This window comes from Mirounga leonina, unplaced genomic scaffold (genome assembly GCF_011800145.1).
Source record: "Mirounga leonina isolate KUSES-001 unplaced genomic scaffold, KU_Mleo_1.0 Mir_174, whole genome shotgun sequence".
NCBI classification, from domain to species: domain Eukaryota; kingdom Metazoa; phylum Chordata; class Mammalia; order Carnivora; family Phocidae; genus Mirounga; species Mirounga leonina.
In genome coordinates, this window is record NW_023270451.1 from 69,571,817 (window position 1) to 69,599,054 (window position 27,238).

Consider the following 27,238-nt stretch of genomic DNA (forward strand, 5'->3'; position numbering starts at 1 on the left):
CTTCCCTAAATTCATTAAGTAGCTACCTCAGTTATTTGATGTTTGAAATGTCACACTTCCTTAACATTCACTAATTAGGCACATTAGAGAAAGGACCGATTTCAATTAGTGACAATTTTGAATGTGGTAATATTATCAAAAATTCATAGTTTGATCCCTTTATGGTACAATATGCCACTCAAGCAGTCTATAGTGAAGTATTTCCAAGAAGAAAGGCTACTGCCAAGACTGCTTTAAAGATAAGATTCTTCAATATCGTGCACCCTCAGCTTTAAGCAAATGAGTGTGGCAAGGTTATCTAAATATGTTCAGTTCACATTCACTGAGCAGTTACTATACGCTCGGCATCACATTAGAAAATTTTTGTCCTCTTGAGTTAACAATTCACTCTAAATCACTCATTTTCCTAGTGACGCTTTTTTTTTTAAAGATTTTTATTTATTTATTTGACAGAGAGAGAGATAGCGAGAGCAGGAACACAAGCAGGGAGAGTGGGAGAGCGAGAAGCAGGCTTCCTGCAGAGCAGGGAGCCCGATGTGGGACTCGATCCCAGGACCCCGGGATCATGACCTGAGCCGAAGGCAGACGCTTAACGACTGAGCCACCCAGGCGCCCCTCCTAGTGACACTTTATCTCATGCTTTGTTTAATACCCGTCTAAATGTACTCATTTATTCAAAAGATTTCTAACAGTTATAATGGTTTAGGCACAGGTACAAATTCAAAATGACTGGTTTGAAGGTCATTTACCATGCGCACCAACACCAACCAATCCATCAGTCAACCAACAAGCCCTTTGTTCTAGGTACTGTCGCTAATTAAGGGTTTCTCAACCTTGGCACTAATGATATTTCAGACCAGGTAATTCTTTGTTGTGGGAGGCTGCCCTGTGCACTGTAGAATGTCGAGAAGGCGTCCTTCGCTTCTTTCCATTAGATGCCAGTAGCACCCCCTCTTCTAGTTCTGATCATCAGAAAGGTCTCCAGATATTGCCAAATCTCCCTGAGGTGGGCTGGTGGAGGCAAAATTGCCCCTGTCTGAGAACCATTGAGAGTATGCACAACACACCTTCTTTACTAGAGTATAAAGACTTTGAAGGCAGAGACCCAACCTGATTCATCACCATATCAACCCCTCCCCACCAGCTAAATTTAGTTTCTGGCACAGGAATGCTTCTGGATGAATGTTCTGGAAAGAACAAGATATCTCTCGAGGAAGCACCTACAATGTTGTCAGCCCTGCACAGAGCATCTTGTAAACCGGAAGATGAGTCAGGGAACCAGAGTAAATTCTAACAGATTTTTACGATTTGAATAATGACTCCCTATTCGGGTCGTATATCCACTTGGCCAAAGGCCTACATTTGTATAGGGCTTTAATGTGTCTGAAACATATTTCACATAATGGCATTTGATCTAGGTACGGGGATAGTCACTTTGGCCACCTCGGTTTATAATTTAAACTCCCAAATCCCAGAGCCACGTTCTCAGGCAGGAGTAGGAGGCATTTTGATTTCAGTGGCATTGTCTTTGGTTATTAAAAGGAACTCTTAAGGTTGGTTTAATAGAGTTAAATTTAAAGTTCAGGATTCTCTTTTGCCATGTTAGAAGTAGAACATCCAAAAGTCTCTCCAGTGATCTAAGTGATTCTGGTTTACCCAGATTCCTGGAAATTGCCAGAGGGCTTTAAGGGAGGAGGGAAATAAAGAGTGAGGAAATTTTCCCTGTGGGCAATTGGGGAAAACAAAAATATTTTTGTGCTGTGGAGACTTCTCAGGAAAGGGGGGTTGGCCAGCAGACGCATCTGTGCAAGGGGAATTTCCACATTTGGGAAAACATGGTCATAATTAATGACTTAGGAAGGACAAGAAAATGGATCATGTTGGGAAAATATGATTTTCAATGGCCAAGTTATTGTCAACTGATTGGGCCAGAAAATTGGATTGTTTTAGAAAGAGATTTTTATTTGTGAATATTTGCTTACAGGTCCTTCCTTCTGTGGATCGATTACGTACCCTGCCCTTGTCTGAGGAACAGGCCTTCGATAGCCAGACCCACTCTCTCTGTCCCCCCCTCCCCTAAGGGAGTGTTTGCACTAGACTTCTGGCCTGGACATTGGGTCTTTTGCTTTGAACACGATGCTCTGGACCAGCCAGCGGGTCTATTAGCATCCATTAGAATAGCGATGATTATCCAGGATTCTTGGACAAGGGCGGAAGGATGACATTGCTTGATCCTAATGTGGCCATCGTTTACTGAGGACTCCATGTCCTAGGCCCTGTGCTGAGAACATTGAAAAACTATCCTTACTTAGACACGGGGAAACTGAGGCTCAGGGAATTTAAGTAATTTGCCTACAGTCATATAGCTTTTAACTACCAAGCTATACCTCTTATCCTGTATATAAAGTCTACTCCCTAAATTGGAATGTTCTCACCTTGTATACAACCTCTCACTTACTTTCCTTCCTGCCTCCTATCTTGCCCAGATCACTCTGTTTAAACTACATCTGGTCTTGGGGTTGTGCTCAACAGAGAACTCCATGGTTACCCATCGTTCTGAAGAGGAGAAATCTGGGTTAGCAGGCTCAGCACCATTCACATCTCTGTTTACCTAGAATGATTATGTAGTCAGAATGTTCTTGCCCCATTTTTTGGTCTTCTCCTATCTCAGTGATCCATTTTATTAAAACAGGTACAATCATCTTATGCTTCTTCTCTCATAATTTTCTCAATGTCAGAATGCAGCTTGATGAATTTCAACAAATCTGCCAAGGTAAAGGTCAAGTTTTTCAGAGAGGGAAATATAGCTAAGAAAAAAAAAAATCCCTCTCTTTGACCTGTAGATGTGGTATCCAGTAAAATATCTATAAAATGCCGACATTGTTCTGTGAAATGAAGAAACTGCAGATTAAATCATGGCTCCCTGAAGCAACAGTTCCACACTCTAAACTCATCGGAGATGGCTTCTAAAGTTAGCCTTGTCCTGCCATTGCAACGAATATGAGAAAACAGACCTAACTAGGATTAAGTCTAATTATCCTGGATTGAACCTCAATGCATGTTATAATTAATTAAAAAATCATAGCATCTTGAAAATAATTTAACATATTTCTTTTCTGATTGAACTTAAATCATATTAATTAAATCTTACTAATATTTGTTTTCTAAGCGGTTCTAGGACATAGCCAGACATTATTACCTTTATTTAGAGATGTGAAAACCAAAGGGATGTATTAGTTTTCTCCTGCTATGCTGCAAATTACCACTAACTTAGGGGGTTAGAACTACATCTCATTTATTAGCTCACACTTCTGTAGTTCAGAGGTCTGGGTAGGTTTGGCTGGGTTCTCTGCGTAGGATGCCACAAGGCAGAAATCAAGGTATTAGTCAGGCTAGACTCTTATCTGGAGGCTCTGGGGAAGAATCTGCTTCCAAGCTCATTCAGACTGCTGGCAGAACCCAGTTCCTTGTGACTAGAGCTCCGAAGTGCCTCTTCTCTTTCTGGCTGTCAGCCAGGAACCATTCTCTGTTCCTAGAGGCCACACACATTCCTTCTCACGTGGTCTTCTCTATCTTCAAAGCCAGCAATCACCCTCAAACCTGTCTCACATTCAGAATCTCTTTGACTTCCTCTTCTGCTACCAACTGAGGAATCTATTCTTTTAAAGGGCTCACCTGATTGACCCAGGCCCATCTGGATAATCCCTGTATCTTAAAGTAAACTGATTTAATTGCATCTGCAAAATCCCTTCACCACAGTATCTAGATTAGTGACTGAAGCAGTACCCAGATTAGTATTTGACTGAAGTTCAGGAGATAGGCTTCTTGGGGAGCTATCTTTAGAATCCTGATAACCGTAAGGAAATAGAACTACCCAGTTAACCTGAGCTATGATCCGGAAATAGACTCCCAACAGTATTGAATCAAATAATTTAATTATTTATTTTATTCTTGGTTTTGTTGTTGTTGTTGTTGTTGTTGTTTTTAAAGAAATATTTGTGTATGGTTTATTTTTTAATATATGTATTTTGGGGGTGCCCATCCGCACATTTTTTTACGGATGCGTGATCAGTAATGTTGCCAAGGCTATTTTGGGACCTGTTATGTTTCAGGGGCCTGTGAATGTTCAAGAGATAAGGTGTAGGTGGGAAGCTAGACATGGGTGCGAGGGGGTGGGGGCGATGGCAGGTGAAGACAGGCGAGAGGCTGAGATTGTGTTAAGTCGGAGGAACAGTTTATTCTTGTTTATAATATATTCACGGAAGACCTTTGAGGGTAGGAATCCTTTTGCTATTTTCTATTGGTAAGTCCAGGGATTCTCTGCATGTAATTTACGAGCAGTATTTGGGGATGTTTCTAAACATAAGGGCATTTTTGGAGTATGCTGGGTCACCATCACCAGAATGCTGTGTCTCCAGTGTGGAAATGAACTTCTCAAAGCTTCTGTTGCACAATTTCAATGTGCCAATGCCTGCCAGATGCACAGGATGTCTGGGATGCAGGCTAGCCCGTGGGCCCAGCGAGCTGCTGATCCAGAAGCCTGGGCCTTCAGAGGGTCACCTCAGGATTAAGAAGGTGTGGGAAGGACTTAAAGGCTCATGGAGACAGATGAATGAAGGCTGCATATTCTCCAATTTTAACATTTTACCTGAAGGACAACCTGATGAAAAAGTCTGGTTTTCTGGTGAAGGGAGTGCAAATGGTTTTAGCCTTTAGGAAGAACATACACAGAAATGTGAAAACCTCACAAAAAGGCAGAAAATTTCAGATGCTAAGTATTTCTCTCTTCTTCCAAGGACATTGGTTTTCCCCTTCTTGAAATCCTGGCCAAAAAAAAAAAAAAAAAAAAAATGGAGGAAAGGAGGACATTGCCCAAAAGTTTCTTTTAAATTGTCCCAGAACTTCAGAAAATGGTGAGAAAATGTAGTCATATCATGAGGGCCAAAGGAGAGAAGTCAGTAGAGAAGACAGTCAATAATTGCACTGATAGAGCACGAAGACTAAGTGTGTGTGTGGCGTGTTTAGATTTGGAAAGTAGGACACAGGAGGAAAGAGGCTGTGTGGAAGAAATTAGTATTGCTTATTAATTGTGATGTCTTTAAAACATAACACATTTTATATCCTTTAACTAACAAAGTTATTTTGTTCTATGAAGGACAACTCTAAGGATGCTGATAATAGGTTACAGATGTTCTTTTATTGCTAAAGTTTCTGCTTAAGAAAAATCTTTCCTCTCATGTACTCATTCCCTCAGAAATCTTTGAGGAGAACCTGCCACGTGCCTTGATCTAGGTGCTAGTAATACAGCAGTGAACACAAGGCACGAGGTCTCTGTTGTCAAGGAGCTTCTATTCTAGTGTGGAGGAGTTGGAAAATAAATAGTTACATTTCATAACATGATACCTAAAGAGGTAAACACGATAATGTTACACAGTGATAGATGCAACACAGAGAAATAAAATGAAGTGTTGAATGACCAACCAGGTTGCCATTTTAGATTGGGTGGCCAGCGAGGAGCTCTCTGAAGAGAGGACATCTGAACAGTGATCTAAATGACAAAGAGGAGCTGGTCATGAAAAGATCAGAATGCACGGCACTTTAGGTGGAGAAAAGAGGCGGTTTGAAGGTCCCCAAGATGGTAACAAGGTAGAGTCTGAGGAAGAGAAAGAAGCCTGCATGACTGGAAGTCTGGGGCAAACAGAAAAGTGGAACAGGATAAAGTTGGACAGGTGGACAGAACCTAGATCTTTTAGGCATGGAAGGTCATAGTAAGGAATTTGGATTTTAGGTGAGATGGGAAGCCAATGAGAGGTTTTAAGCAAGAAAGTGATTTTTTTCTGTTTCTTTAAGAGGCAATTGCAGTAATTCAGGTAAACAATGGTGACTTGAATGAGGATAGCAATAGCAAAGACAGGGAGAATAGAGTGGATTAGGGGTATACATGGGAAGTAGAGTCAACAGAACTTTCTGGTGGTTGATTATAGCAGACATAAGAGAAAGAAAGAGACTAAAGTTCTCTCCTCTACTGGGCACTGGGCAGATGGTGATGCTCTTTAGTGAAACAGGTAGGCTGGGAATAAGAAATATGGCAGACTGTGTCAATTCCCTTTCCAACAGCTGTTCTCTTCCTCCTTGCTAACAGAGGCCTGACTTGGTTGAGGGCGACAGTATATCCAGCTCCAAGTGACGAATCATGACTGGTATAATTCAATCATAATCATCCCATTCTCTTTTGCTCCTTTGCAGCCAGGAGTGACTCATTTCTGGCTAATGAGACCTAAGTGAAAGCCTTCTGGGGATAGATATGGCTATCTTGAGCACTATCACAATGCCTGGAGTCACAGCAGCCATCTTGTGACTACAAAACAAAAGTCATGATGATTAAAAGCCAACATGTTAAGGATGGGACATAGAAAAAAAGAGGAATACTATCAATGGGTCCTTGATGGTATAGTTGAGCAGCTGAACCAACACCAGAAATAATCTACTGCCAGACATCTTGTTTATGAGAAGAGGAAAACTCTATTTAAGCCTCTTGGTGTTGTTTAATACAAGAAGGTTAAGGGAATGAATCAAGAGTTCTCTTTTGGTCGTGTTCAGTTTGAGATGACTATTAGATATCCATGTGGAAGTGAAAATCTAAATTCTTCACTTCCACAATGGAAAAAACACTTCTAGACATTTTTTTTTATCTTTTCATATTACTATGATACAAGAAAATGTGAAAAAAAGTATAAAAGTGAATGAAGGTGCAATGACGACAAGTGAATGAAGGTGCAATGGCCCAAATCAGAAGCTATCAGTATATAAATAAAACCAACTCCCCTAGTATTGGTAGGTTAGCAAGGTTGAAGTTGTTAAAACAGGAAGGCTGGGGCAATGAAGGAAGCTTAGTCTGAAGTCCAGTTAGGTCCCTGCATTTCCAAGTACTTTCTATCACCTTGGGAGGGAAACATCCTAGACTAGAGAACTATTTCTATTAAGATAGCTTCTTACCTATATATCACAGTGTTTGTGTATTGCTTTATTTCCTCTTCTGACATATAACAAATAACCTAATGAAAATCCCCCCACTAACTTACCCAGGGAACCTAAAGTAGGCCAAATTGAGCTCTTAGCACAGTTTCTGGTTGCTGATAAAAATCAGCATCTACAAACGCAATTGCACCTATTTCCATTAGAGCTATCACCCAAAACTAGATCACCACTTTTGTAGATTAAAAGTTTGCCAACCCACATATTTTTTCCTTAAACACTTCATCATGTGCTGGATGGTTTAGACTCCATCTATAGAAAGAACAGTGAATTTCTTTTGCCAGTGGCCCATCAGAAACAGCTATTGATTTTGTGTGTGTGGACAAGTAACTGAGTCTGCAAAATTGACTTCTCGGGGTAAAAATCTTGTATTCTGCCCATACTGTGAAGCCCATGTTCTCCTGAGGTTAATTGGCTCATCATATTCTGTATTCATGTTCCCTGGTTTGTCACTCTGCTCGGGATTTTTGTCTCTACACCTTGCACTTTGTTTTTCCATAATTTATTACAACCAACATTTTTCTAACAGTTTTGGATCTGCATTAATTTTTAAGTCCCTGGAGGAACATTACGTTCCCAAACATTATGTTCTGCACTCTCATGCTCATACCACGTCGTGCAGTGCCAGACACCTCCTGGGATCTCAAAAAAAAAAACAAAAAAACTGTTGTTTCTTTTTAAAAGATAGGCGATTACTATGGGATGCCCATAAAATATCTTTCTCAGTTGAGTTACTCTCACTGTTTATATATCCCCAGTGGCTTAGGTAAAAAATATTGGTTAATAGAAAGAACCTAAGTCCTTTGGAAAGCTTTGTTAGTCTCTCTTCATCACTGTAAAAGCAGAGATGAATATCGAATGGTCTTACAGAAGCGTTGGGGGAAAAATGATGAAAAGCGTTAGGAATGAGAAAGCTTTTCATTAAAAATATGAAATGTTAGGGAGATGATAGTGTCATTCCTACCAAGCAGGCTTCAGCTCAAGTGGCGCTCACTCCACTGATAGACGCTATTCATCAATATCACAAAGAATGGCTGTCCCAAAGGATCCCCTTCTGCTGGTGGGATCTGCTGCAGACAGTCAGAACTTCTTTTCAAATATTCAAAAGATCTGCTATACCCACAATATTTCCTCTTCTCTCAGCTTCTCAGCTCTATCTAGAACACTTCAATGTCTTTCTACATTGCAAATTTGAACCTCCCTCTGAATTCTTCTAAGGTTGTTTGAAGCAGAGGAATAGGACCATGGACAGAGGTATAGCCTACCAATCACTGGCGCAGTAGGAAAGCGAACTCTTCCTGCAAAGAATCCCTGGGAGAGGGGTCTTTAAATGAATAAACTCTCCTTTATTCAGGAGTCACTTTCTCCTTTTCTAATTTCCCTGTGGAGTGGCACGGTTTCTTCTGGAAACACTGACTTTCTCCACCAACTCCATGCTCCTGAAACACAAACAGAATACTCATTCTAGCAGATGCAGTTCTTAAAATATTTTAAAATATTTTCATCATAAATATTTCAAATAGACAGAAAAATATAGAAGATAGTTTAACAAACATCTATGTATAAAATACTCAACAAATCCTAATGTCTGATCTATTTGCTTTTGGGTTTTTTGTTTGTTTGTTTGTCGTAAAAATTCTTACAAGCAGAATTGAAACCATTGTCTACTCCCGATCTCATTCATTTCTCTATTTTTCCTCCTTTCCTCTTTTCCCAAAAGTAATCACTATCTTGAAGTTCCCATAAATCATTAACAATGCATGTTTTTATACTTTTATATGTACATATTCATAAACAATATATAGTATTGCTTTGTGTTTGTAAACTGTAAAGGAATACTATATCACACTGTACGTAACAGTCTGCAATACTTTTTTAGTCATCATTATTGTTTAGGTTTATTCATGTTGCAACCTGAAGAACTAATTCATTAATTACACCTGTTATATATTATTCCCTTGTTTGAAATACCCAAGTTTCTTATCTATTTTCCTGCATTATGGATGTATGGGTTGCTTTGAGTTTGTGATTGTTTGCTATTTAAACAATACTGCAATTAACATTTAAATACCTGTGTCCTGGTGCACACCATGTGAGAGTTTTTCTAGGCCAGAAGTTCTCAACCTTGGTCTTGTTGACATTTTGGACTACATAACTTTGTTGCGGGTAAGATATTTAGCAGCACCCCTCACCTCTACCCGGAAGGTATCAGTAGCAGCACCAATACACAGAGTTACGACCAGAAATGTCTTCAAACATTGCCAAATGTTTTCTGGGGGGCAAAATCACCTCTGGTTGAAAACCACTAATCTAAGCAAGAGAGCAACTGCTGGGTCTTAGGATTTATATAAGTATATATCACCATTTTGCTTTCTAAGAGTCCTATTTCTCCACATCTTGCTAATTTTTGGTATTTTCAAATTTTAAAATGTTTGCATAATTATAGTTATGAAATGGTAACTTTTTATTATTTTATTTTGTTTTCCCTTCATTTCTAGTGAGATTGAACATCTTCTTGTATGTGTTTTAGCCGTTAGGGTTTCTATTCTGAGAATTGCCTGTACATATCCTTTGTCAAATTTGCCTTCTAGTTCTTTTTCTTATCGCTTTGCAGGAGTTCTTCATAACTTTTTAATACAAATACCTTGGTTGTTGTATGTCTGGAAAAATATCTTTTCTCAGTCTAAGCTTGTCTTTTCACTTTGTTGATGATATACTTTTATTTTAAACTAGTAAAATTATTCATCTTTTCCTTGATATTTTATTCTTTTGTGCTGTATTTAATAAATTCTTCCTATCCCAAGGGTGTAAAGACAATTTCTTATATGTTTCCTACAGGTATAAAATTTGACTATTCACATTTATGTCTTTAAATCAACTTAAAATCTTGTGATGTGAAATAGGAAATACATATATAAGTATTCCAACACACATTTATTAACACTCATCTTTTCTCTCCAGGTTTGTTATGCTATCTCTGGTTTTAAATTTTGATTTTTTTTTTTTTTTTTTTGGTAAGGCAACCCCCCTGACTTATTCTTTTTAAAATTGCCTTGGGTATTGTGGTTGATTATCTGTCCAAAGTATATTGTCTCTTTCTCCTTTCTAACTGAACCTAAATTGTTTTCAGGTGTCCATGAACCCCCCCCCCCAAGGTGCTTAGTTTAAGCCCATTATAGTAATTAACATTCCATTGGGATTGGTTTGACCATAGGCATGTGTGTTGCATCTCTTGCCAATGAAACCTATGTGGAATTGTGTTAGGGTGGAGATGGGATAGGATAGGTAAGTTTTCTCATTTAAAAAGGTACAAAAGAAGAACACTTGCCCTTCCTATCTTTGGACAGAGTTGGAGGAAAACATGATGACCGGGACAGTGGCAACCATCTTGCCACCTTGAGAGGACAAGCTGGAGCCTAGCACACTGAGAATGGCGAGGCAGAGAGATGAAAAGGTCCCAGGTCTCAGTGATGTCATTGTGCTGCTGAATTAACTGATCCTGAAGCCACCTACCACTGGACATCCTTTGATGTGAAATAATAAACCTGTTATTGTTTAAGCCACTTTAAGTTGTATATTCTTTCACTTGCTGCCAAAGACATTCCCACCTACTATAATTAGTTTTGACCCTTTACCTTTCTACATGAATTAAGTGATCATTGTTCCATGTTACATAATCAGAATTTTAAAAACTGGGTTGGCATTGAAATTAAATATTAACTTTAGAAGAAATGACATCTTCATTCATTTTAATGAATTCATTTTAATGAATATTCCAATTCATGAATATGGTATAGGTCTCCACTTATTCAATCTTAATTTGTTCCATAAAAATATTTTATACATAAAATCAACATTTTATTTAGAGACAAAAGTCCACATTTGTGTTTATTTATTCCTAGACACTTCATCACTTATTGCTGTTAAAAATGGTGTCTTTTGTTTGCTATTAAATATTGTATGTGATAAATACTGAGATACAGGATTGCAATTGAATTTTGTTTGTTGATCTTATACCCTGCAGCCTTGCTGAGTTGTCTTTTTAGTTCTAATATTTTTTCAGTATAGTCTGTTTTATAGATAATCATATTACCCAATTAAGGAGAGCTTTTCTTTTCCCTTACTATGATAATAGAGATGCCATAGATTCAGTCATGGAGGCCAATTTCCTGTCATGTGTCCTTCCTTGCTTTCCTGCTTGATCATTCCCTCATGTAAGGCCCATCTGAGGCAGTGGTGAGCTTTTTTTAGCCTCTTTAACAAGCCACTTTGTGTGTAGGAGGGTGGGGGTTCTCAGTCTAGCCCTGTTTTGAAACTACTCGTTTCAAACAGTGAACCTGGTTCTGGTTTCCACCCATTTCCCTCACTTTTAGTCTCCCTAACCCTGCAGAGGCCCCATTCCAGCAGCCTCTGCCTCAGACCTGGACCCCAAGAGGCCCATGTCTTCAGTCTCATTCTGCTTTGCATTCCTGGTTCCTAGAAGACTACATTTTGGTCCAGCTGTTTCTTTTCATCTTTCTCTTTTATATATATATTTTTAAAGATTTTATTTATTTATTTGACAGAGACAGAGATAGCGAGAGCAGGAACACAAGCAGGGGCAGAGGGAGAGGGAGAAGTAGGTTTCCTGCCGAGCGGGGAGCCCAATGTGGGACTTGATCCCAGGACCCTGGGATCATGACCTGAGCTGAAGGCAGACGCTTAACGACTGAGCCACCCAGGCGCCCCTCTCTTTTATATTTTAAAGACCATTGCTTTGTGTTTGGAGTTGAGCAAGTCCCTCAAAGGTTCGTGTACAACAATGCTTCCTTGACCTGAAATCACAATTCCAAATGTCTATTTTGTAAGGAGTTACAAAACTAGCTTCTACCCCTGCGGATAGCACACCCAATAATTATCATCAAATATAATACTCCTCGGAATTTTCACAATGTCTTTCGGCTCCTCACGCTTTGTGAATGCTATAATGTCTGTGTTTGTTAACCGAGTGTGGGAAACAGAGGTAAATAGTATTTTCAACACCTGAGAAAACTGAGGCTTCTTGCTTAATTGTGGCCAAGAATAACCAGACAGAATCGCAAGACTGTGAGTTCCTCCAAAGTAGGGCTGTGCCTTTTCCATCCTGTACCTCATACAAAATGACCTTCAAATGAAAGGGTTTTTTTCCCAAGATTTTATTTATTTATTTGAGAGAGAGAGAATGAGAGAGAGAGCACGAGAGGGGGGAGGGTCAGAGGGAGAAGCAGACTCCCTGCTGAGCAGGGAGCCCAATGTGGGACTCGATCCTGGGGCTCCAGGATCATGACCTGAGCTGAAGGCAGTCGCTTAACCAACTGAGCCACCCGGGCACACCAAATGAAAGTTTTTGAGCTGAGCAAACCAAACCCTGGGCCCATGCTAGCTTTATTCAACCGGATAGCTCATGAACTGAGGAGACCCCTAATAAGGTCCTTAATATCTAGGCAATGCTATGACTTGAAAAGGAAGGAATGGAAGGAGTAGAATAAGAGCAGCAAGAGCTGATATTAAGCAATGTGAATAAGAAGGAATTGTCAATGGCATTTCATCTAGAAAGTGGATTTTGATTGAGATTTAGATATTTTATACTAATCCCCTTATATAAACTAGCTTAGTATGTAAATATAATCAAAATAGCATTCATTAAAATTGCAAAACTTATTTATTAAAATATGTAAAACAGCCAGCTGCAGTAGTAGTGATTAAGAAGTATAAAAATAAATTATTTTGCCAACAAATATTTATTGAGTTCCTACTATGTGCCAGTATTGTATTGGAAGTTGTAATACAAAGATAAATAACACAGGTCCTTACGCAGCTAACCATCTAGTTAGGCCAAATGATGGGCAGATAAATAATCCAAATACGATGTGATAAGCTCCTTAAAAGACTGTCAGCTCAAAGACATGTTTGTACACCCATGTTCACAGTAGCCAAGAGGTGGAAGCAACCCAAGTGTCCATCAACAGATGACTGGATAAACAAAATGTGGCATATGCCTACAATGGAATATTATTCGGCCTAAAAAAGCAATAAAATTCTGACATAGGGTGTAATATGGATGAACTTTGAGGATATACTGAGTGAAATAAGCCAGTTACAAAAACACAAATACTGGGGGCGCCTGGGTGGCTCAGTCAGTTAAGCGGCTGCCTTCGGCTCAGGTCATGATCCCAGGGTTCTGGGATGGAGCCCCATGTTGGGCTCCCTGCTCAGCGGGGAGCCTGCTTCTCCCTCTTCCTCTGCTGCTAGCCCTGCTTGTACTCTCTCTCCCTCTCTCTCTCAAGTAAATAAATAAAATCTTTAAAACAAGAAACACAAATACTATATGATTTCACTTACACGAGGTACCTAGAATAATCAAGTTCATAAAAACAGAAAGTAAAATGTTGGTTGCCCAGGCCTTGGGAGGGTGCAGAGAGTGGGGAGAGTTCTTTAATGGGCAGAGAGTTTCAGTTTGGTCAGATGGAAAAGTTCTAGAAACTAGGTACACAAAAGTGTAAACATACTTAATACTATTGAACTATACCCTTAAAAATGGTTAAGGTGGTAAATGTTGTTATGCACAATTTACTACAATTTTTTTAAGAGTCCAAAAAAAAGTGTTAGCTTCATGAGGGGAGGGGTACATTGTAGGCTCTTGATAAATATTTGACCTTCCTCTGGCTTCTCCTCCCCATCCAACGTCCTACACAACACAGCAAAGGCCAGGTCCTCTGTGAGCCAATTCAGCAAACAAAGACACTTCTCTCCTTAGGGCCCAGAAGGGGAAGAATTTCAAGTATTTGTGATTTGATATTTGTCCTGGTCACACCAACTATTCTTTACTTCTCAATTATGCTTATCTGAGCTTTTTTTGGCATTTAAATTTCCTAAAGATAGATACTGCTTCTACTTCCCAAAACAGAGTTGTGATGGACTTTGTTAAGAAAAAAAAAAGTGGAAGGAAGTCTGTGAGGTGAAATCATTACGAGGCCAGTGTACAAATGGGCTCTGGAGCCAGGCTTGCAGGGCTCAGGAGGAAGGATGAGGTCATTAGCATATATTTGCAGTTCCGCTGCCCATCCCTCCCTTCACTGGCTCAGTCTGATTCCAGTTGCTTGGTTTATTCTTTTGGGCTTTTTTGTTTTGTTTTTTTGGTTTTTTTTCACGTGGTCAAAAATAGAAAGACAAAAAAAAAAAGTTTCCTTGTACTTATTTTAGCTTTTTTACTTTTTTTCCTCATGTCTTTGTTTTCCCATTTGCCATGATCCTTCTTCCTGCCACCTGTTCGTTCCTCTGCTTTTCCTACCTTTCTCAATTAGGGCTTTTCCTTGTGTTCTATACACCTGGCTTTGTGCCTGGTATCCATGAAGGACAGGTAAGTGTGGTATTTATTTACAGCACAGACATGGAGCCTGCCAAGGACCAGAGGGATTAGCACCAAGGAATTCCCTGTTTCTGGCCCAGGCACCGGACAGAGCTCCCTGCCATTGGTTCTGACTTCGCCTTGGCCCTGGGCATGCATGTTGCATGTTGCTAGGCTTTAGAGTAGAACAGAAGTGCCTTGCCTAATGTTGCAGAAGAAGTCTGGAGGAGAGGGGCGCCTGGGTGGCTCAGTCGGTTAAGCATCTGCCTTCAGCTCAGGTCATGATTCCGGGGTCCTGGGATCGAACCCCACATCGGGCTCCCTGCTCAGTGGGAAACCTGCTTCTCCCTCTCCCACTCCCCCTGCTTGTGTTCCCTCTCTCTCTCTGTCAAATAAATAAATAAATAAATAAAATCTTAAAAAAAAAAGAAGTCTGTAGGAGAAAGGTATCAGGGTATCTTTCTTCTTTCTCCTCAAGCTGGTATGCTGGGAGGCTACGTGCAGACCATAGCCAACCCAGGCCTTCTTGGAAACAGGGTCAATCATAGAACCAAGCGAGGTTTCCAGGCCTGGAGATTTGATCATGTTACTTTTAAAATGCAATATTTAAATAGTTCTTGCTGTGACAGACACTATTTGAAGTGCTTTTCTATAGTAACTCATGTTACCCTTTAAATGTTAACTCACTTAAGCCTTACAACAACCCTGTGAACTGGGAATGACGATTGCCTGGATTTTATGGAGGAGGAAACTGAGACCCAGAGAGGTTAAGTGATTGCTCAAGGTCCCAAAGCTAGTAAGTGGTACAGTCAGGATCTGAATCCAGACAGCCTGGCTCCTGAATCCATGCTTTTAACCACCATATGGGTATCATACCCTCGCTTTTTGAAAATATACATTATACCACTTCACTTTTACCAAAAGACCTACATTAGTACTTGGTTTTGCTAACCAAAAGAAATCCGAAGAGGATTTTTGCTTTTACAAAAAAAAAAGGGGGGTGAAAAGCAAAACCAACATGTTCAGCATTTGTTATGCACAGAGCCCACACGTACAGAGGCAGCGTGCACCCTGAGCTGCGAGAGCGGCCCTGCCAAGCTCCTTTCCTGAGAACTACACTGAGCCTCTCGGCACCAAGTCGCCAAAGCTTCGAACTGTGTCTGTGAACATCTGTGCTTTATCTCGATTTATTTTGTGCATCCGTTAGCAAGATGTGTTCTGAGGTATCAGCCTAAGAGAGGTTATTTTTTATAAATTGATGGTAATAGCTTCTTTGCTTCATGCCATTTCAGCTTATGGAAGGATTCGTAGGAATGCTCTACTGTCATATAGTGGGGGACACCAGCATGATGCTGCCTCTCTGGTTTACGTACAGTCTTCCAGGATCTCTTTTGGAGATCTCAGGCCTGATTTTATCAAATATCTTCTACGAGGTATCACACCCTCCGGTAGGAGCTGGGCAATGTGTGTATCCGTCTGAAATTCCTGTGTGGCTCTTGGGATACCTGCCAGCAATCATGTTTTCACAGGCTCCATTCTGCAGAAGACATAAGAACCAGACCTTCTCTCTCTCTCTCTCTCTGGAGATAGGACACCAGAAAGCACTTTCTACTCATACAAACTTTAAGAAATAAAATTTTAGTATATGTTTAATAAAGATAAAATGTCACATTATGCCACACCTCGTATGAAGGCTCTCCCTCAACCCCCATAAGCAATGATATTACCCTGGGATCTGTCCCCATTCAGGGCGAGTTTATAGGGAGCTGTCCCCACCTTCTCCATCCAGACCCTTGTGAACAGCATCATGAATTTTTTAGATGGTTGGTTGGACTTGGGAGTGCAGTTCAGAGCTATAGGACAGATCTTCCGGTGAGAGTTGCAAACTGGTCTGGAGAGGAGCCCATGACTTTGGCCTCTTTGCCCTGGAAGATTATGCCGTGGCCCTGAATATCTGCAGATCCTCTGACCTTCCCTATCTCCCTCTGGCTGCGCCCCAAATGGCTTTCCCTGGTAAAAGCTGGGTTAGCAGAGAAGAAAGCTTCACAGGAAGTTAGGATGAGTTTGGCTTTCTGCTGTCCTCACAAACTCTGACCTATGATGAAGGACTGGGTCTCATCATTGTAAAGAGAGATTTGTCTCTGGACTCTTCATGACCTCTGCCAGCTTCCTACTCATAAATCCAAGGCCTCTGCCCATTCTCCGTCTCTAAAATGCATGTCCTGGATCTGCCTCCTCTTGAGCCCTAGTTCTAATCTGGCTGGCCCTGGTAGAAAGTGAATTCCTGTTAAGAAATTAGCTGATAATATCTGAGGCATGGGCTCTCCTCTGTATATTGCATTTGCATCTTAATAGGAATATTCAAAACCAAAAAGTTAAAAAAAACAAAAACAATTGAGTACCTCAGGGTGAAATGTCAGGCTCCCTTACACAGAGATCTGGGGGGCTGGTATCCTGTAGATCTCCCCACATTTGTATATGCACCTAAAACTGGCCGTAATGTCAATGTCAGGTCCACAGACATCCTCAAATCCAAAACAAAAACATTCACTTTGCAGCAACAACTGTCCCTCCTTGAGTGTGTTCTTAGGACTCACCACATCCTAGGACCCAGAACAGGGCATGCTAAGGAGTTCAGTTTACTGGCAATCTGGAGCACAGTCCTTTGTCAAGTGGGGTATTTCCTCTGACATCACTGGACTGCTTGTCAGCTCCCAAATGGGTCTTTGCCAGGAAAACCTGAATTGAAGAGGAGGCTGGGCCTTCGGGGAAGAGAGCCCGCGTCCTGGTGGGCTGGGTGTGTCTGCCCCAGGCATCTCTCAGAGGTGCTGACTCCCTGAACTAATGTACTTTTGACCCAAGAGGGGAAAAAAGGTGTAAACAGTGGAGCTGCCTGGGTGGGACTTTTTGAACTGCCAGGATGGTGACAGCCCCAGCCCCACCTACACCATCCGAAGCTTTGGTCTTCCTTCCATGCCCACCCTGTTTCCTCCCACTCCCTTGCGTCACCCCTCCTTCCCTGTTCTCGTGAAGACCAGCCTAGGTGACACCTTTTGCTTCCCAAACCTCCTTTGTAGCTCTTCTTTGACCCCTTTCCTCAAAATATTCTCAATCTTTCCTCCTCCAATGCCAGACTGTTGGCATCTGTCTCCCATCTTGTGCAGCCTGCCATCCCTGGCTAACCATGGTTTTATAATTGTCTCTGGTTAAAGTTTAAATAGATGGGTTTCAGCCCAAGAGAAAAATGTAAACAAGCCCTTTCTGCAGTCTTTCAGAACTGCTGACTTCCAGTGCTTTTGAATTCTGTGCTAGGAAATTCATTCAGCTCCTCCCTAACCAAGGAACTGAGAGCCGCCACTGGGCTTTCAGAGATGTGAGAGCCACTCTGAAACCATCGAGAAGCTTTTAGATAATCTACACTTTTCTTTTTAACTCAATTAAGCCATCAGGATCCAATTCCTACTCTAGGATGTTCGTCTGGTGTATCAGCGAGAGAACAGTTAAGCAATCTTCATGGGCTGGCCTCTGAAGAAAGGAAGGAAGTGAAAGGAATTGTCATTTCCTGGCTGGAATTTTTTCTTTGGAGGGAGGAGGGGATTGTATTTGTTGCCCCAGGTTTTGGGGTTGATGAGGCTGTCTTACGAATCATGAGAATGGGATCGCTCTCGGCCAATGTGGAAGGAAGAGGGAGGCTCGGGTTTGAGCTGGTGATTCAGGCATATATCCCTTCATTTGCTGTGTTTCCTCAGAAGTAAGCAGGACATTGTTTTGAGTCTTGATTAAGAATATTGATTTTCTATATTTTTCTATTTTGTGTACTTCGTGTACTTGTGATCTGGTGTCAGGACGAATTCAGCAATAATTTTGGATGTTTTAGTCAAGGATTTGATTGGATCTTGCCTTCTATTAAAAAACCTTCAGTACTTGTCCCATTGCAATTTCTGGCTCTTATTCAGAGCCTTCCATGGGCCATCTCCAACCCGCCTTCACCTTCCACTATTCCGGCCATGCACTGACCTCCCCGAACTTTCCACCCAGCTCCTGTGACATGTTCCCTTACTCTGCAGGGTCCCAATGCCTGCTGACCCCTCCCCCAACCTCCTCAGAGTCTTCCCAAAATGCCACCTTCCTGTGTTCTGTGAGCTTTCCCTGCTCTCCCTGCACAACCCAACAAACCACTCCTTCCCTCAGTTCTCTAGCAGTCCACTTCTGTCCCCATCACAGCAGCCTTTATTTTGCTGTTTGTTGGTCAGCCTGTGTCATGGGTCAGCTTCCTGCACTAGCTACTTAGCTCCTTGAATGGAGAACGGTGTATTCATCCCCCCATACTGCCCTGCCTCGTACGTGGCCCATCATCAATGCTCAAAAATATTTAACCTTTATTTTTCAACCTCTCTGAAAACTTGATGCCAATATTTTTTAAAACAGCTCTTGAGAGGACCCAGGAGGAGTGAAGAAAGGAATTTGGGGCCAGACAGATTTGAGTTCAAATCTAAGCTCTGTTGAGTATTAGTACCAGGATGGCTTCCTTTCCAAGCCTCATTGTCTTCATTTGTAAAATGAAGATAATCATATCTCCAAGGGTTCTTGTGAGAATTAAAATGAGATCATGCAAGTTATGAACCTAACACAGTTCTGTCTTATCCTTACCATCCCTTGATGTTAAAATATATTTTTTTAATTTTTTTAATTTTTTAATTTTTAATTTTTTTTTAGTAGGCTCCAGCATGGAGCCCAACACAGGAATCAATCCCACAGCCCTGAGATCAAGACCTGAGCTGAGATCAAGAATCGGATGTTCAACCGTCTGAGCACCCAGGCACCTCGATGTTAAAACATTTTAAATGTTGAAACATTTAACTCTGGAACATGAATTGTATTAATCAGTTTAATAGATATGTGCCACATTTTCCTGTTAGTAGTACAACCTTCCTTGATACAATAGTTTCTTCTCACACTCGTGAGTTTCTCAAAGGCTTATCTTGTAAATAGGGTCGGACTTACCTATTTGACACCTGAAGAAATCCCAGTGATGGGGAAGATGATGAGCAGCACCCCGTTTTTTGTTGAGTTATTTTCACATATGGAGGGTCATCCTCACACCATCACACTGGTCTCTTCATTTCCAAGGTTAACTTTAAAGAGGAGAAAAGACACCGATTAGGACACTGCTCTTTTCCCCCTCCACCAAAAGCTACTTTCACCCGTGGAAGGGGAGCAGTGAATTCCATTCATCCATCCAACATTTATTGAATGCCTGCCATGTACCGAGATAACTAAGATAAAGGATGAATCAGCCAAGGTATGTGCCTTTATAAAAGGCTGAATCTAATGAGTTTGGAGTAGTGGGCAGATAAGTAACTAAATGAGACAAGGATTGTATAGGTACAGATGGGATGGTCAGCCTGTCAGGAAAAGCTTCAGAAAGAGGTTCTACTTGAGCTGAGTCTTGAAATATCCGTATGCGGCTGTCAATAATGGGGCAAAACACTTCAGGTGGAGGAACCCCAACTCCGGCTCCTTCCGAACCTCTGCTGGCTTCATGGAGCCTGAAGCATCTGGCTCTACCACCTCTCCCCTGTCCAGCGGTCTTCTCTTCCGCTCAGGCGGCTTAAATCCTTCCTTGGTAGCAGTAGCATTGTTAGTGCTGGTTCCAATCAGAAAACTGACAGGAGAGGCTCTGTTGCTGCTCCTGCGGCCGGGACCAGAAAACAGCTGGAGTTGTTTGAGCTCCCCGGGGGAGGGTGGAGGAGCTGAGCACGCATGTGCGTCCATACCTGGGTCCGCGGGTGCGTGCATTTCAGAGTGGGGGGAGGGGTGCCCATCTGGGTGGCGGGCTAGATGCTGATCTGCAGGTGTTGCCACAGAAAACAGAAGTGGATATTCAGAAAATCAAGTGACAGCTTAGGATCTCATGGACAAGCCGAAAGACGGCTCAGAGAGGTGGGGGGCGGGGGGGCGGGGGCGGGGAGGAGGTTGAAATAACCTCAACCAAAACAGAATGAAACAGAGAAGGAAGTTGCATCAGAAGAGGAAGAATGCCAATGTCATGCTGAAGAGCCACAAATGTCACAAAACAAAAATAAAACGTGCGACTCTTATTTTATCTAGCCAAATACTATTAACATATTTTCTTCCTCAGAGCATTATTAAAACGACTGAAAATGACAGAAATTAGTGTAGCAAACAGGGAGAACACAGAAAAACACAAACAAAAAATGGTTATAATTTTTTTTTTATGTCACATACCTCATACTTCATTTATTTGGGTTAGTGATGGATTATAATTTTGTCTTCTACCTCCAGAGACAAGTTTCTTTTCTCCAGTACTTAAAAAATATTAAAAACAAGTTCTGAGATTGACTTATTGAAGAACACTTAAAAGGTCTCATTATTAGTACAAATTGGGAAATTTTAATAAAAATACTCTAATGATAGTGAAGTGATTGAAGATGTCAGAGCAAGAAATATAGATCCCAGGGATGTTAAGTTTTGTTTTGTTTTACTTTTCTTTATTTAGTTATTTTTAAGTAATCTCTATCCCCAACGTGGGACTCAAACTCACAACCCGGAGATCAAGAGTCATATGCTCTTCCAAATCAGCCATCCAGACGCCCCCCAGGGATATTAAGTTTTTTCATTTCTGTTCAAACAGAAATGTTACCGTCTTTACCAAAAAGGAATAAAAGAGCAGTCTTCCTTTTGATTACATTCTTGTAACTACAAAGATGAAAACTTTATGGGATCGACTTTAGGTGAGGGGGGTTTTATAAAAAGTTAATATAACCCTGGACTAAGCATGGTATCAAGACTCATATGAGTCTTTTGACTATTACTTTACAAATATAGTCACAGGAATTGGTTTCCCATCTCCTTCTTAGAATTAAAATTATTAACTGGTTTGCTAATTTTACAAATAGCTGAAAGTGTATTGAGTTTGGAGAAGTGAATTAGGGAAGTTTTGCGTGCGTTAGTGAATGTGCAAAACGGTAGTTCCCAGTTGAATAAATTTATTAGTCCATATGCTAGTTTACCAGGTAAGTAGTGAATGGGCTTGGGGTAGACAGAGAGGAGATGAAATGATTAGGGAAAGAGAATCCTCCAGTGATGGAGAAAGGGAACAAATAGGTCTGATGCTCCCTGTTTGCTTATGCCAGGTTTTCAGTAAATAATTGTGGAAGGAAGGAAGGAAGGAAGGAAAGAAATGAATTAATGAATGGTAAGTACAAAGAAAGTGGCATAAATGCCTAATTCAAAATGGAGTTTAAATTTTGCTTCATGACAGCGTTATAACAATATTCCCCTATGCTATACCTGCCTTGGCAACATACAAAGATGTATAATTTTCGAAAGTTGTGAGACCCTTAAAAAAGGAAACATATAAAAATTAGATTTGGAGGAAATGGAAATCTATGCAAATCTAAATTTTTAGATTTTTCTGAAGATATTTTTACAAGTCTAAATTCAGTGTTACTTTAGGAACCTGATAATGGATTGAAATTGTTTTTTATTTTTAAAACAAATTACTGATGGGGCTACAAGCTGACATCAAATGTTATTTGGCTTTGGCCAACTGAGGAGAAAACAGCAAGAAGTTAGACAGAAAAGATACCATAAACATCATAGTAAAAGCAAACGAAACCAGAAAGTTTTTTTTTCCCCCTAGACCCACTGCTTTTTATAAGGAATTTGTTTTTAGAAGGTAATTTAAGGGTTGCGGGGAGAGGGAGAAAAAGTAAACCAAATCCATGGACTGTAACTTTTTTCCAGGCACCTACGTTTTTGTCTAATGAGTGGTTGCCCCCATTTGTGCCAGTTTCCCTGCTCTCTGGGCTCCCCCATCTCCAGGGGCTCTCCATCTGGACATATTTCCTGACGCAGCACTTGCTGGGGATGCTGAGTCCCACTCCAGAGTAGTATGAAAAATCCCCTACCTCAGCTCCTGTTCTGGGAAGCATGTCCTTTCTGATGGTGTTCCCAAGGAATGGGAGAGAGAAGAGAGGGATGCACGTATGAACTTAAGGATGCTAAGTTCTGCTTTACATTTTAAATCTATAGATCTTTCCTTTAACAAGTGGCAGGCCACTCTTAATTCCTGCTCCTCTGTACTGAAGAACTTAGCATTGCTTCTTCCCTTGGTGATCCAAGGAACTTTGCTCTTTTCCCAAAATACCTCTCTCTCCCAAAGCAATTTCCCCTCCTCTGAGAAATGCTGTCATGTCAGGCTGCACTGCCCTTGAACCAGACAACTTTCTCTGCTTGTCTTTATCTGTCTAAATAAAGCTAACCTACATTTGCTGTCTAATTCATTCGGATGCTTGCTGATGCTATTTAAAGCATCCCTTAAGGCTCTGTGGAAAACAAGATGCATTATCTCCAGTAGAGAACCTTTAGGTTTGTTGGTCATTTAAGGAATTCAAGAATCTAAAGAATCCATTCAGTCTTTAGTAGTTCAGATGTAAGGGACAAAAGAACTCTTCCGTGTTTTTTCATTCCAGGCAGTCTTCCCTGACTTGTATGTTGCTGGGTTCAGCTGATAGAAAAAGAGGTAACTAGAAAGTTAATTTCTCTCTCTCTCTCTCTCTCTCCCCCTCTCCCCACCCCCACCTGTGTGAGTGTGTGTGTGTGTGTGTGTGTATGGTCCTTGTCCCTAGGCTTCATGAAACCCAGCTTTTCTTTTCTTTTAAGATTTTATTTATTTGAGAGAGAGAGTGAGCAAGTGAGAGAGAGAGAGAGAGAGAGAAGAGCACAAGAGCAGGGGGAGAGGGAGAAGCAGACTCCCCACTGAGCAGGGAGTCTGATGCAGGGCTCCATCCCATGACTCTGGGACCATGACCTGAGCTGAAGACAGATGCTTAATTGACTGAGCCACCCAGGCACCCCAAAACCCACCTTTTCTGAAGATTAATTTCACAACAGAATGTATTTTTCATCCTGGGCTTTGATAACTGGTTAGTCCACTGTGGTTACCTGTCCCCTCTCAGGGAGCAAATGTGAAAGATCAAAAAGAGCGGTAACAAGCTTTCAGTAAACAAGCTTTTTGGTGAGTTTTTGGCTTGTCTCCACCTCCCATTCTTCAGCCTCCATCTGACATTTCATTAGAGAATCGCGGTACTTCCACATTCCAGGGGAAAAAAAAAAAGGAAATTCTAAACAGGGAAAGGAATAAAATAATGGGGTGGTAAATAGGACTCCACTGTGCACTTCAATATGGGAGTTCAGAGAAGGTTTCAAATCTGTTGCTTGTTTTTTTCAGATCTGGTATTTCTGTCTGTCTGTTGGCCTCCTTAGTGGGAGGGAAACCTGGTACAATGGGATGGTCTTAACCATTAGTGCCCTGCTGCTCCCCGAAGCACATGTTTTTATCAGCATCCACTTGTTCAGCCACGATTCTGTGACGTCCATTGCAGAGAGTGAGTCAGAAGCCACAAGCTAACAGGTCTATTCCTTCCCACTGTCACCTAGGAAACCAAAGCATCATCCACAGGAAATGCAGGCCCCAATGGGGGGTGTGCCCAGATCGGGTTATAAAGCTTGCATGAGTTTTTCAAAAGAGGTCAAATAATAATGCCTAGAATCTCAGTCTAGGGTGGAAAGTGGATCCAGCCTCTCAGCTGTGGATGGAAGGAGGACAGGCATGCAGAAATACCAGGAAAAATTAATCAGCTAAAATCATGGGAGATGTCTGCTTTATAAGAAATTTACCAAGGGCAAGGGTTATTGAGACGTGGTTTGATTTCCCCCATAGCAAATGCATTTATTTGCCCATTGGTTGAGTGTGGGGTTTTTTTTTGTTTTGTTTTGTTTTGTTTTTGGCATGTTTGGATGGTGTGTGAAATGAGATGAGGAAATTGACAACACATCAAACAAGGCTTTCTGCTGAGTGAGATATATATCCTCTTTTTCATGGCTATTCTCCCTTGGATTAAAAAAGTGATGGAGTGTTCCTTCAAAGAAAACCACACCCTGATTCCCCCCATGACCTCACTGTTTTTTAATTTTATTATTTTTATTTTTTGCCTGTGCCTTATTTTTTCCCTCCTTGACCACTACATTTTAGCATAGTCAGTTGGCCTTCCTGTATATATACAACTTACCACACACTATACACATATCTGTGAATGTAAGCTGAGGAAAATTACCTGTCCAGTTTCATGTTGTTCAATGAGTTTAATGTTTCCAGGCAGTTTATACTCTCATACTGCTATGGGTGAAGGATTCTACATAAAAGTACAATGTGAGCTCTCTTAGAACTTCTTATTTTGACTCAAAGAATATTAGAATGGGGCAGGGGGAAACAACTCAGAAGTCATCTGGTTCAATCACCTCATTTTTCACATGAGAAATTAGTCCTAGAGAGGTGAAGTGATTTGTCTAAGGTCATATAATAAATCGTGGTATATATGGGAGGCAGAGGAGAGGAGAGAGAAGAGGTAGGAAGTTTGACCACAAGCTCAAAATGAGTCAACAGGTGATATGACCACCTCTAAGACTGTTAAAATATTAAGCTGCATTAATTGAAGTATGAAGTCCTGACTGGGAGGGGCAACTGGTACCCTCCCATGCTGGTCAGTGTTGCCAAGAGTATGATGTTCTGTTCTGAATACCCATTGAATGGGGAACAATGACAAACCCGACCAAAATGCCCAGAGGAGGGTAAAGATGGTGATAAGAGTTTTAGTAACTATAACATAATAAGAACAATGAAAAACATTAGACTATTTAGCTTGGAAACCAGAGGTTTGTCATGGAGGGAATAAGAGTAAGTATTATTAAATAATTGAAGGGCTGCCTTGAAGAGGGTTCAGAATTATTTTGAGTGACTGGGAAGGGCAGTCACAAATGAGTACAAGTTAAAGATAATGGATTTTAGCTCCATATAAGTAATTTTCCAATAATTCTAGCTGATTGAAATGTATTAAACTGATAGGGCAGTGGATTAATTCTTTATCTCCAGAGGTGTTTGAGTATTCACTCATTTATCCAAATACGTTTATTGAGCACTTGCCATATGCCAGTCATTGGACCAGAGGGACTTTGAGCTTGTGGTCTATGTTAATTAAGGCAATACTAACTGTAGTATGAAATCTGTATATCAAACCTGAGACATGATAAGAAATTTATTTCTCACTCATAAAACATCCAAAATGGGTGTTCATGGTGGGTGCCTCTCTTCCAAGTGGTCATTCAAGGAACCAGGCCCTTCCATCTTGTAATTCTGCCATCTTCAACATGTGGCTTATGAGGTTGCTCTAGGCATTAACATCCTGCTGACAGACAGAGAAAGAATATGGAAGATTGTGTGGGGAGATTTTTATAGGCTAGACCCAGAAGTGATGCACAGAAGCTCTGCTCACATTCTTTCTATCCAGTGGAATTCAGTCCCATGTCCATGCCCAACTGCAAGGGAGGCTTAAAATGCAGTTCTGTGCCCAGGAAAAAGAGGAACAGGTTTGATAACTGACCAGAAAAGCTTTTACCACACTATCCAATTCTAAGTTTCTATGATTATGGTGACAGAACTGGCACAGGAATTTTAAAACTTTCTTTTTTAATGCCAATGTCATTATGTCTCTTGTTTACATTATATGTCTTCCTATTGAAGGTCTCCTGTTGAAGATATACTGTTTAGTTTTAAAAAGCAAAGTACAAAATAATGTATATAGTATGCTACTCTTCTGAATGAAAAGAGGAATCGTAATGATAATATTTATTTGTATCTGCTCACATATATATTGAAGAAACACTGGAAGAATACAAAGAAACCATAGGGAGAAGGGTGGAGGCAGAGGGAGGAAGGACGTATCCCTGGGAGCAAGACTTGTCCATGTATGCCTTTAAATATTGTTTAACTACTTACTTACTTACTTAATTAATTCTAAAACTATATAATTTAAAAAACCATTTCTTTCTACTGGAGAAGAGTTTTTCATGGATGGACCTCTTTTTGTTTTCAAGTAAAGAAAAGCTTGAGGAAAGGACTATCTGGGCAGGTGAGCAGGGCATAACTTATGAGCCTGAAGTAACAACAGTGATGAATATAATGCCTTTCCTGTTATAAAGCACCTGTACTGGATTAATTAGATTTTTCAAATGAAAGTGAAAGAATAATAATCCAACAATAAACTTGTTTTATGTGGAACCATCTAAAAGTCTAAGAGTGCTTTAAATCTGATATCATTGTTTATTTTTATAGCATTCCTAGTAACTATGATACAAAAGATTTAAATTAATTTCTTGTTTTGTAAGGTACTGTCAGAGCCATGAAAAGAAGTTTAATTGCCTACAAATTCCTGTTAGACTTGTAGGCCAATGATCTTGCTTTCTGGGTAGCATCAACCCTGGAAGGAAGTATGTGATAAAAATCCTTTATGTTTTACAGCATTTTCACAAATAATTTCATATTTGGTTTGTCCATCAACCACGTAAATTAATTGTGACTGGTATTATCTTTAGAGATAAAAACAAAGGTGGTCACTATAAAAAAAGTTAAAAGTCTAATAAACAATTAGGAGAAGGATGCTTCCTTGATATATAAGAGCTATTACAAATCAATAATTAAAAGGCAAATATTTCAATAGAAAAATTTACAAAAGACATGCTTTAAAATCATAGAAAGAGATCTCAATAACAAATAAACATTTTTAAATATCCTCAAAATGAGTGGAGATAAAAGAAAAATAGTATCTAGTGCTGACAAAGGTATGTGGAAGTAGGAACACTGATAGATTTCTGGAAGAGTTATCAGATGGCAAAACCTTTTTGAAGGAAAATTTGGAAATATATTAAAACTTCAAAGATGTTCAGAACATTATGACATAGTAACTTCATTCTGCT

The 27,238-nt window shown here is 40.5% G+C and overlaps 1 protein-coding gene and 1 long non-coding RNA gene across 8 annotated transcripts in view; one reads left to right on the forward strand and one right to left on the reverse strand.

The window, feature by feature from the left end:
* Positions 1-10,598, forward strand: part of LOC118021092 — a 78,800-nt gene extending 68,202 nt beyond the window's left edge. For all 6 annotated transcript variants that reach the window (XR_004682097.1, XR_004682096.1, XR_004682098.1 and 3 more), the window contains one exon: positions 10,383-10,598. The gene's annotated coding sequence lies outside the window, so the exon portion shown is untranslated. The remainder of the gene's footprint in view (positions 1-10,382) is intronic.
* LOC118021096 overlaps positions 4,218-27,238 on the reverse strand; it is an 81,567-nt gene continuing 58,546 nt past the window's right edge. The window contains exons 1-3 of one of the 2 annotated variants that reach the window (XR_004682105.1): positions 19,931-20,310; positions 19,406-19,536; positions 4,218-8,474 (exon numbers count right to left, since the gene is read on the reverse strand). This is a non-coding gene — a long non-coding RNA (uncharacterized LOC118021096). Of the gene's footprint in view, positions 8,475-19,405; positions 19,537-19,930; positions 20,311-27,238 lie in introns of those variants that run through there. The other variant, XR_004682106.1, reaches the window with a different exon arrangement.